The 12,174-nt window shown below is 43.5% G+C and overlaps 1 protein-coding gene across 11 annotated transcripts in view; it reads left to right on the top strand.

The window, feature by feature from the left end:
• Positions 1–12,174, top strand: part of NMNAT3 (nicotinamide nucleotide adenylyltransferase 3) — a 114,344-nt gene that overhangs the window by 15,717 nt on the left and 86,453 nt on the right. For 2 of the 11 annotated variants that reach the window (XR_010139256.1, XR_010139255.1), the window contains exon 2: positions 14–693. The exons of 5 other annotated variants lie outside the window; for them this stretch is intronic. The gene's annotated coding sequence lies outside the window, so the exon portion shown is untranslated. Of the gene's footprint in view, positions 1–13; positions 3,146–12,174 lie in introns of those variants that run through there. 4 more of the 11 variants (XR_010139257.1, XR_010139253.1, XR_008523925.2 and 1 more) reach the window with 4 other exon arrangements.

Here is a 12,174-nt window from a genome sequence, read left to right as displayed (position 1 = left end):
CCTCATATTACAGATGAGCAGATAGAAGCTCCAAGAGGTCAAGCAGCTTGCTCAAGGCCAAACAGCCCATCAGTGGCAGAGCCAGGATTACAAATTAGGTTCATCTGACTCCAGATCCAGCCTCTTAGACAAAGCTGGTTACCAGGTAGGAGAAGAGAGACAACTGGCATTCACTGGCTACTGGAAGGAGGCCTGGGAGAGTTGTGTCTGGATACTGTGAACCTGAGGGAATGAGAGCCCTCATATCTCCAAGAGGAGGCCCCCACTAGAGGAAGTGCTCCCTCCCATCCTGGTGCACTTGTGGGAATGATGGAGCCCTCAGATGGCACACACTTGCTTCTTGGGGACTTTGCGGGGACATTCACATCTACCATTCTGAGTCATCACAACTGTGTCTGTGTTTTATTTTTCCAAAAAAAAAAAATACACTGATGTTGGATTAGATGATACCGAGGAATTTTTGTTAATTATTAATTTCAGGTGTGATCATATTGTGGAAAAGTAAGACGGTGTCCTTATTTTAGAAAGTGCACTTTATTTTCGAAGCATTGAAAGGTAAAATATCATGGTGTTTATAATATGCCTTCATATACTTAAGGGGGGAAAAGGTGAAGTAAATATAGAAGTATGTCAATAATTTTGGAGGGGACCTCTATGTGGCAGTTTATTATACTGTTATTGTTTCCAATTTTTGTTTTTAGAGACAGGGCCTCACTCTATTGCCCAGCTGAGTGCAGTGACACAGTCATAACTCACTATCATCTTGAACTCCTGGGATCAACCGATCCTCCCACCTGGACCTCCAAGTAGCTAAAACTACAGGCATGCACCAACACACCTGGCTACGTTATTTAAAATTTCCTGTAGAGATAGGTCTGGTTGTGTTATGCAGACTGCTCTCAAACTCCTGGCTACAAGCGATCCTTGCACTTCAGCCTCCCAAAGTGCTGGGATTATGGGTATGAGCCACCATACCCAGCCCTCTACTTTTCTATATGTTTGTAGTTTTTCATAACAAAATGTTTTTTTAAAGTCATTCACCATGTACAAGGATGTACTTAGTCTTAGGCTGAACTAGACACAGCCCTACACTAGGTGCCTTGCCCATGGTAAGGCAAATCTTGGGAACAGGCTCCGAGAAAGCCTTATCACCAGACTTGATTCTGAGTTCGCCCTGTTGCACAGGTGCTTTTGTTGGGCTCTTTATAGTCAATCTGCAATCAAGTAAATAAACAGTTGGCTGAGTCTTTTACGATAACTGATCATTGAAAGATTCCTTATGGTATGTGACTGTCCTTCCACAAACAGCTGGGTGGGTTTTTCCTCCGTGGTGGCGTTATTCCTTTACTGTATTATGATACAAAAAAAGGACCATGGTGTTTTGTGAAATATCTCATGGTACATACTACTTAATAGGCATTGCATATGTCACTTCAGGTTTCCCAGCACGTTTTCTTTAGCAAATTCTAATCTTTTTGATTTTACATGAAAGTTCATTTTTCAAACTTAGCATTGGAACAGATAATCAGATTTTTTTATCTCCCCTTAGCCTCCTCTTACTTTGTATTTTTCTTTATCAAAATAGCCAGCTGGTGAAAAGGAGCAGCCCTTGGAGTGTTTGTTGTTACCTTATTGTCTCTCTAACTGTAAGGTAACAATATTTCCAAAGACTTTACCAAATCTGAAGAACTGTGTTGAGTATCTTTAATAGAGACATCACTGCTAATCAGGAGGCCACGTTTTGCCCAAGTTCTGGTTTAGCTCTCTAAATACAATGTTATCCTTCAGATAAAACTCTGTTTCTTTCCTATAAGCCTTTGAACGTATGAATGCATAACAGGTGACCTTCGTGGTAATTTCATAAATCCTTGGTGAAATGAATTGTATAAGATCAATATATCTGCAGACTCATCACATTTTCTTGAGCTGTGAGGGACTTTAAGATGAATCTGGTACAGCTCTGTTAGTGGAGGAAACATTCATTTTAACTGTGTAGTCAATTCTCAATTAACAAGGGTAATGGAGTGGAAGGAGGTCACTGATAATCAAAAATCATAGTGAAAATAAAATTGTAGTCAACACTTGATTTTCTGAGGGCTGATTAACTGGTTTGTGGATTTAGGTTAATTCCCAGGGGACCATAGGATGTCACCCCTTTGGTCACTGGCCAGCAGCTGCTCACCACTTGGCACCCACCCACGCTCTCTGTCCTCAGGAGGAGAGGGGCTTCCCAGGAGCTGGAGACCAGGCAGACCTAGTTGACACTGGCTGGAGTGGTACCACATTAGTGGAGACCTTAGTCTTGGGAGGCAGCAGTGGCCTTTTGGACTTGTCCCGTCCACCTCTAAAGCAATGGGTCTCAAACTTCAAGAAATAGAAACACCAAGAGGGCTTGTTAAGACCCAAGTTGCTGGGCCCCAGCCCTGATTTCTGATTGCAAAGATCTGGAGTGGGATCTAAAAACGTGCATTTCTAGAAGCACCCAGGTGATGCTGATACTGCTGGTCTTTGAAAATTACCACTTTCCAAAATGTTTCTCATCCTACGTTGCACACTAGAATCACCTGGGGAGCTTTTAAAGCCTATCGATGACTGGATGTACCTTGACCAATGACATGAAAGGCTTGGGTTGTGGGGCCCAGGCCAGGGGGATTTTTAAAGCTCCCCAGCTGGTTCTAATGTGCATCCAGGATTGACAACCATTGCTCAAGAATGTTTCCCACACCTCAAACACCTGCATGCAAGCCTCATGAGGTTTTTCTTATCTTTATTCCCCCCTATATATTTGTTTAATATTTTTCTTTAAATCAGTTTTTCTGTTATGTAAACAGATGTATTTAAAAAGCAAACCATGTATCCCTTACATGTAGGAAAACTAGTTTCACAGGCCATAAATGGGGCATAGTTGTAAAAACAAATATATTATCATTTGGCATTTTTAAGTTCTCACCTGAAATCGTCTTGCATTCCATCACACTTGGGGAGTCTCTACTCTAGAACTGTGCTTTTTGATCTTCTATCACAAAGGTGATAAAATGCACTATTTATGTTCTTCATACACTCTCGTGGGCCAGAGGGCTATGCCAACTTTAAGAATCTCTGATCTCCTCAGCAAGACAAACAGGTCCAAATGCTAGTGAGTGCAACTGTGTTACAGAGTAGCCTCGATTCAGTGATAATCTTTATTTACAAAAAAGGTATTCATCAATAGGAGAACAGATAGACTGTGGTATAGCCAAATAATGGAACACCATTCAGCAATGAAAAGGAACAAGCTGCTGACACACAGAACAACGTGAGTGAATCTCAGAAACATTGTGCTGAGTAAAACAGACACAGAAGACCAGACAATGTGATTCTATTTAAAGTTCTAAAAGAGGTAAAATGTGTCTATGGTGGAAAAACTTGGAATAGTGGCTGCTTGAGGGAGGGGTACAGGGGGATTGAGAAGGAAGGGACACAAGGGGACGTTCAGGGTGAGGGAGATGTTCTATATGTTGAGAGGGGTTGGAGTTACATGGTGCATGCATTTGTTAAAATTTGTTGAATGATGCCCTCAAGATTTGTGCATTTCATTGTATGTTCAAAGAAAGGAAAAAAATGCTAAACAAATACTGAATTCTGGTTAATAATATGCACGCTGAAGTGTTTAGAAATAAGTAAGCTGCTGTCTGCGACTTATTTTGAAAGGCATCAAAAACAAAAGCAAGATTGCCAGATGGATAGAGGGGTAGGTATATGATAAAACAAACAGTAAAAAATTAATGGTAGAATCTAGGTGGTGGATATCCAGATGTTCACTAAAATTCTTTTGACTTTGCTGCGTGTTTGAAAATCTTTCACAATAAAGTTTGGGAGGAAATTGCATACGTTCAAAACAAACAAATACTTCATCTGCATGTCTGCGCTCTTGAGTTTTGCCACCCCAGAGGGTCTTGATATGGGATGGCTCCTCGCAGAAGTCAAGTGGGCCAGAGGCTTGGAGCAATGAGCTGGGAGTGCAAGGGCAGGGTCCTTAAGAGAAGCTGCTGCACTGGGAGAGAGGACTCTGAGCCTAGACTCTTCAGTGCTGGGCCCCACTGTAGGGGGAGAATGCCAAGGGTACTTCCTTCCTTTCACTTGTGCTGTATCTTGGGGAGTCCCAGGGTGGGTTAGCTGGGCAGTGAGCTCTGGGAAAGGAGCGCTGCAGAAGCTAGGTTAGATGTGGCCTGCAAATACTACCTGAGCCTTACCACAGAGAGGGGTGCTTCCCGAGCTCCTTCAACCAGCAGAACCCCAAAACATGCCACCCCTGATATCTACTGGCTACCCTGAGACCAGAGAATGTTAAGGCTGGGGGTAGAGTGTGGGTGGGGTTCCTGGGGCATGCACTTACCATTTTGGGGATTGGGCAGGTCCAGTGGGCAAGAATGGCATTCTCAGGCCTGGTAGGAGGGAGCTCTTTAGGGAGCACCAGAGCACACTCATGACATATCTCCACAGCATGCCCATTGCACCCCATGACACACTCCCACAGCACCACCGCACCACACCCACCATGATACCCCCCACAGCAAAACCCCCGACAATGTACCCTCATGGCACATTCCCATGCTATATCCTCCATACCATACCCCTATGATCCATCCCCCACAACATGACTTCCACAACACATGGTGCAGCATGGCTCTCCTGTCACCTGCCCTCACCCAACCTTCATGGCACACTTCCCCATGAGACACCCAGAGGCCTATCCTGCATCAAACCCCTCCATGGCAGACTCCCCACCACACCCCACATACAGAAGCCCCCACAGCACCCCACCATGGCATATGCTTCTGTATGACAACCGCTGCAACACATACCGGCAACAGCCACAGCACACACCCCACTGCACACCTCCTAAGATGCACCCCTGTTGAACCTTGAGTGGAGGCCTCATTGCCTTCGCTACAGAAGAAAGAGTAATTTCTGACACCTGCTGCGCTAACCTGTTTTTCCTTCCTTTGCTTGGGCAAAGATCTTGAGATACACAGGAAGGAGAACAATTTACTCTTGAGGGAAGAAGTTATAACTGATGTCTAAAGGATAGTTAATATGCTGATTACATTTATTTTCTACAAAAATGAATGAGCCCATCTTGAATATCAAAGATCTTGTGGCTTGGATGGAGGGACCGCATGGGCTCAGTCAGGGCTCCTGTTAGTTTCTGCCCCTCTAAAGGCAGTGGGAAGTGAAATGGCCTGGCCGGCCATTCACTACAAGAGCTTGAACTTGCCTGTATTTCCTAGTACCACATCTTGGGATGGAGCCCGGACTTTCTGTGTCCCCATCAGAAACAAGATAATAGCACTTCTCTACAAATGTCTGCAGTGTTTGCAAATATTAAAGATAAAAGTGTAGTTACAGGCACAGTATAGGTACTGCCAAAATATGAGTTAGTACACCTAAAAAGCACCTAGCAAATAGTATATTAACTTTTAGTTATTATTGATTTGTTATGCTTCATTTATTATTGTCATCCATGAAGGTTCAAAATGTGAAAATAATAAGATTTGGAATTCCTGTTTTCTACCACAAATAGCATTTTGGCTTTTGTTTGTTTTTAGAGATAGAGTCTCACTCTGTCACCCAGGCTGGAGTGCAGTGGCACAACCATGGCTCACTGCAGCCTCAACCTCCTGGGCTCAAGAGGTCCTCTCACTTCACCCTCCCAACTAGCTGGGACTACAAGCATGCACCACTACATCCAGCTATTTTTAAAAAACAATTTTGTAGATATGGGGGTCTTACTGTGTTGCCCAGGCTGGTCTCAAACTCCTAACCTCAAGCGATCTGCCTGCTTCAGCCTCCCAAAGTGCTGGCATTTTGAGTATTTAAGTAGCTGCTTGTTGTTTTTCCATATTTGACTGCCCCACTAAAATGAGTTCCGTGAGAGCAGAGAGTATATCCTCCATGCCTCTTTCCCCAGGACTGAGCACAGTCACACATGGAAGATGTTAAGAATTTGAATGGTCATCACAATAACAAAACTGTTAAGCTCATTCAAGCTGCACTTTAGAAATGAAGCCACCAATAGGACCTTCAAAACCATGGTTGTGATCTCATTTACACGCTACTCTGTCAATTAATGTTACATGCCAATTAAATGGGACATTAAGCTGCCAATAGGTCTGCAACTCTGCATGATAGAATCCTTTTCACTTCAGGCAGTGACCTGAATTCATTGCGTCCTATTCATTAATTACCAAGGTTTGTCCTCAACCCCATCCCCAGCCACCACTGACCAGGGCAGAAAGGCAGCCAGACGGTCTTGTTTAGGAGAGATGGTGGTGCAAGTTAGCATGGCTGGATTCCAGTCATATTACCAAACATTGTAGTTGCTTGGATGCATCTGAGTTAGTGACATTCTAATCTTTTAAAATTCCTGCTAGAAGCAGAAAAAGCAAGATTTAGAGCCCAAGAGTGTGAGGGGATGGCCAGTCACATAAAGTAGCCCAGTTTTCAAGGAGCTACTCTTGGAAAACCCTCAAAAGCAGCAATTCTGCTATCAGCTCAGCTCACCTCTGGTTTGCTGCAATGCAGCCAGGTTCTAGGTAAATAATCATAATGAACAAATGCACCCATTTGGAAGGCCTTGGTCTAACACATCCCACAAGCTTACATTTTAGTTTTCAAACTCTTGCTATTATATTGCCATTAGCAAAAGATGCAGCAGTGCTTACTATTTCCCTCCCTCTGTGGCTGGGGCACTTTAGTAATTTAGAAATGCTTCTTCTTCTTCATCTAGAGAAGGAAAAATAATTATAATAGAAAATGGGTAATTTGCAGCCACAATGCCAGGCTGATAATCAAAACCTTGTAAATGGAAACATGAGCATATGTTTATCACTTCTTGAAATTAGAATGCAATTGAAAGTAGCTGTGGCCTCAAAGAGAGGGCATTATGGAAGGGAAGGCAGACTTACTTGTTAGTTGGAGACCTGCCTGCTAATGAGGCTTTTAAGTTGCTGTTGCCTCAGGAGCAGTGAATAAAGGAAAGCATCCCTGAGAGCTGCTCAGCTTGTTCAGGGGACCCTCAGGTAATCACTTATAGATTGATTACTCTCCTGCATAAAACCATGCAGAGGCTTACCAGCCACCACTGTCAGGATCAAGTTTGACCTTGTCAACATAAAGCATAAGGCCCTTGCCAAGCTGACGCAGGCCTCCCATGCACCTTAGCCACTCTGTTGACCCTGCTACTGCCTCAGCATGCTCCATGGCCTCTCACATTCCAAGGCCTTTGCAAATGCTGTTTTCTCTTCCCAACTCATTTACCTGCCTAACTCATAGTCATCCTTCAAAACTCAAAACATCTGTTACTTCTTCTTAGCATCCCCCTCTTAACCTGACTGGGCCTAGGGCTCTCCTCTGCCCACCTAGTCTCCCTGTGTTTCCATTTGTGCCAGCTCTTACCACCCTGGGCTGTGACCATCCTTAGCCTTTCTACCTCCCACCAGCACAGACAGGTGAGCCTCTAGGCATGACTGTGGTGTGTCTTTCTGTCTCCCTTGTTCTGGCATACTGCCTGACTCATAGCTGCTGTTTGATGTTTGCTGAATGAAGGGATTATTAATGGCAGTCAAGGACTTTGAAACCATTTTAAAGTTTGTCTTTGCAAAGCACAGTTACGACATAGAGTCATTGATAACATAAATCCTATAATGCATTCCACAGCCAATTGGGCTGCTTGGGTCCTCTGTGTCTGTGTTCATTTTTGTGATAGGCTTAGGGTGGATCATGAGTTAGGCCGGCCCATTTTTCACATCAAAGGCAAAATTGGCCCTAGAAACATAATAGTTTTGCCTCTGTACCATAATCAGGACAGCAATGTGTTTGCTGCTTTGCATCTTATTTTTGTGATATTGTTAGAAGTATTGAAGGGCACACAAATGCTTTCGGCATCTAAAGGAGGTCAGTTTTATTAATGAATCAGTTGTGAGCTCAGAAAGCAAGTTTTCTCACTTTTGCCCTTGCTCTGTAACCCAGCGTCTGGCTCTTTCTCTCCCTGGTGGGCCCACAGGCCTGTCAGTGAATGGGCATGTCTGCCAGTGGCTTAGTTTTTCATCACCATCCTTATTCTGAGTCAGTTCCAGGCTGATGGATCAGTAGGGACACACTGTTTACATTTAAATCAGACCCCTGGTTTGAAGTTGACTTTATTTTTATCTGCAGGTTAATTGCCAAATGCTTAGCTTTTCAGCTAATCAGGTACCTCTCATGCTCCTATCCACAGGGAAGTAAAGGGGAGCCAAGTGCGAATCCTGCCTGAAGGATCCCAGTCATAAGACATAGTGAGCATAATGGTTTTGGGAGCCATCCCAGTGTAAGACTCTGTGTGTGCTCTGTACTCTTGTCCCTCAGTGTCCAGGAGCTACTAGAGGGGGGAGCAGAAGCGCTGGTCAGAGGGCACTATTTGCCCTTGACCAGATCTCATAGCTTGTCTCCAACCTGCTGACGTATGGAATGATGAGGCTAAACTACAAAATGTCTCTGGTCCCTTCTACCTTGCTCTGAAATGCTGCCACGCCCTAGGTTCGAGTTACAGTGTGTTGCTGACTGTGACTCAAGCAGTGAGTGAATGGAAGTAGGGGAAGAATGTCTAGGCAGCTAGGGTTTGCTTGAGGAGTTTCTGGGGCTGGAATAGGGTGGGGCTGTGGGGAAGCTCATTTATCCATTCAGCCAGCATTTCGTAAACCTGGCTTATGCCCCAGGTGGGACAGAGCTAGGCACAGAGACCACCGTGAAGGCAACAGACTGAGCCCTCTCAGGCATCCTCCTGACCCCAGCACGTGGCTACTACACTTAGCAGTCAGTTGTTTGTTTCCAAAAGTGTCAGTGCTGGCTGTTGCTAATATAGTCAAATAACTTTATTAAATATTGTATAAACTAATGAACTATGAGTATAAAAGGAAAGAGTAGGTTTTGCTGATAAATGATCTGTTTGATTGCTCAGAAAATAATGGCTTCAACTCACATAAGCATTTTATAACTTCTGATTTCATTATTTTTAAATAGAACAGTTTTTTTTTAATTATGGGGGTTTTAACAATATCGCCTTTTGCATTATTCCATGACACATTGAGAGGTGTAAGATATTTTGCATTTGAATTAAAAAAAACACACATACCTTAGTCCCATGTTATTTACAGGATGACCTCTTAGGAGCCATTTAATCCAAACATAAGTAATTTTATAAAATGGAGTAGGCACAGAAAATGACAGAATAACACCAATAGAGTGACATTTATGAAGCAATGACTCCATAAACTGCAACTTATGGCACCACCGCCCCCCTGCCCCTGCCGCCAATCTATCCTTTCCTTTAACATTTTAACTCCATTATTTCGATAAAATGAGAGTAAAATACTTATCATGAAACCCATTTTGTACTTTGAATCTTTTTAATCCTCTCTTAAGTGAATGTGCCTCTCACTGTTGAGGCGCATACCTGCTTTTCTCTGGTTGCTTTTGCTTCTGGACTTCTAGAAGTACAGCCAAAACTGTTTGCTCTCACAGAGGCAGAGCTGCATTTGGTTCTGTGGTGATTCCCAGCCTCTCTCGAGGAAGAGAAGATGCGTGGTTTATTGGATCTCAATACCTTCTCCCAGGGGAAGAGGCTGCAGGACATCTGTTTGCTTTTGCTTTCAAAATTAAAATGGATTTAATTTGGTTTTCAAAATTTTGCAATTTCACTTAAAAACATTGCTGTTGGGAACCGGGTAGTCAATGTAATAAAGTCCTCACAGGGGCCTCTCTTGAGCCCACTGACAAGTGCTGTTGCCCCCCATAGGCTGCTCTTGCTCACTCCCAGGTCCTGAGGAGCCACGCTACACAGCTCAGCAGAGATACCTGGAGCACCTTGCAGGGTGGGGTCGAATCTCAGCTCACTCCTCCTTGCTGTGCAACCTTGGGCAAACAAGTTCAGTTCTCTAAGACCCAGTTTCCTCATCTGCAAAGGTGGAGTAATAGCATCTAATTGAAATACGTGTGCCCCTTAAATGGTTGGAAATATTAGTCAGTGCAAATGCTTATTCTTTAGCTTTTCTTGGATTGTTCACCCGGAGCCATTTAACCTCACTTCTGAGTCGCCTTACACACAGTGATGTTGATCATCTGGGTACCCACAAAATGTAAGGGGACATTACAGCCCCGGGCTGCTGCAGGGCAGTGAAGCTGTGAGTCTTCTGGAATGCCATGCCTGGCCTGGGCACTGGCTGGCTGAGGGTAGAACTCAGGGCACGATAGCCTTCCCCAGGCATGGCTTCCTCCCAGCATCACCTCCAGCCTAGGCTTTGGGGGCCTCTAGACAAGGGCCTAGAATTTTCTCTGGCAGGCCTGAAGCTGGGTGGAACAGTGAGGGCTGGACACAGATCAAGGAGTGGGCTCCAGATATGCTGCTCAGTGAGGAAGGGAGGACTTAGGTCCCCAGGCTGTCAGTTTCCCTCCTCCAGGGCAGGGAGCATGGAACATTCAGAGGAACACTGACTTTGGAATAGCAGAGAAGGCAGGAAATGGTTGGAGAAGGAGCACTGAGTTATGGCTGGGAGAAGCTTTAATAGTCCATTAAGGGGGTGGGATAGGGTAGGGGAAGTAATTAAGGAGGCCATTTTGCACCCTTGCCCAGAGCTTAGGATCCTGAGATCAGGAGTCTAGGGATTCTCTCTGCCCTCAGACCTGCCAGCTTTGCACACAGCCTGAGCTGTACCACAGATGTGGGCCACCTTAATTCCAGCAGCTACCTTTGAGATACACCCTTTGGTTTTCAGGAGTCTGGAATCTCATCATGTCTGATGGAGAGGCAGTTCAAAGTCGTTGGCAGTGGGTCAGCAGTATTGTCTGCAGATAAAGCATAGCTTCTCTTCTCTTAATATCACAGATGTTAGGCAGCCTTCCCCTCTCAGAATAACCTCTAGCTTTTGAATCATTTGGCATGAATATATATGGAATCATTGGTGGAGTTTTTATTCTGTTATTTTTCCATTCAGATTAGTTAGAAATGTACCTTCTTGAGCTAAGGCCTGATACAGAAACTACTTTGCAAAAAAATAGAGACTTGGGAAACTTAAAATGAAAATCATATAATGGAAGCCATTATTTAGTCTCTAATCCATGAGCTTTTATGCTGTGCAGGTATTTATATATTATACTTTCTACCAAAGTTCTTCACACAAACAGGCCTGAGTGGGTCTCTTACCTTCTTACCAATTATTACAAAAATTATGGTTAATGTGTCATGTCAACTCCATGTTCTTCTTATTTTCCAACATATTTTCCTTTTACAATAGAAATGTTCATATTGGATTAAATTAGAAAGTTATTTTAAATAATCACTTCTGAGGTATCAAAGTAAGGAAGATTTTATGTTTTTTTATTTTATAAATGATGTGGTGGTTTTCTTTGATTACTTCTTGGATCCTACTGTTCAGAGAAAATCAGATATTCCTTTTTGTAAGTAAAGTTATGAATCTTCCCTGAAGAGTTTTAGAAAGATAAATACTTCTCCCTTGGCATGATATCAGCAACTTCTGCCTCGAGGAAGGGAGATGGAGTAGAGAATCACTCCAGGTCCTTTTCAGCCTTAGATTTCTCTGAATTTATCGCTTTCACAGAAGGGATCTCCCGCATCTTCCACATTTGTCCCAGAGTGTCGATCTCATTAGGCCTAGGGATGAGGGTTATATGTCAGAATGCATTCCTCAGGTAAAACCTAAAAGTCTCCACAGCCAAAGAGCTTGGTTTATAAAGCACTGTCACAGCATGATAGAAATCTCAGCCCTGAGCCCAGAGCTCTGACTCTAGCTCTGTTATTAACTTACTGTATAACCTTGGATAAGCAACATCACCTCTCCAGTACTCAACTACAAGTGAGTTTCTTCAATTATAACACAGGGGGTTTAGACCACATGTTAACATTCTGCAAATGGGAGCACAAAACCAACAAGGTTAAATATTTTGGTTAAGCATAAGCCTTCCAGATAGAGCATTCCCTCTGCCTAAGGAAAAATCCAACTCCCAATCTGTGTATTTTTGTAACAGTATCTTTAAAATACAGAAGATGAAAATCTTTCCTGAAATTTGTAATAAGGAGTCATAAAATATCAAGACTTTTTATGATTTGTGGCCAATCTTGGAGAAATATGTCTTGAAAAA

This window comes from Pongo abelii, chromosome 2 (genome assembly GCF_028885655.2).
Source record: "Pongo abelii isolate AG06213 chromosome 2, NHGRI_mPonAbe1-v2.0_pri, whole genome shotgun sequence".
NCBI classification, from domain to species: Eukaryota; Metazoa; Chordata; class Mammalia; order Primates; family Hominidae; genus Pongo; species Pongo abelii.
Note: the sequence above shows the minus strand (reverse complement) of the source record. Positions and strands in the feature narration are given on the sequence as shown.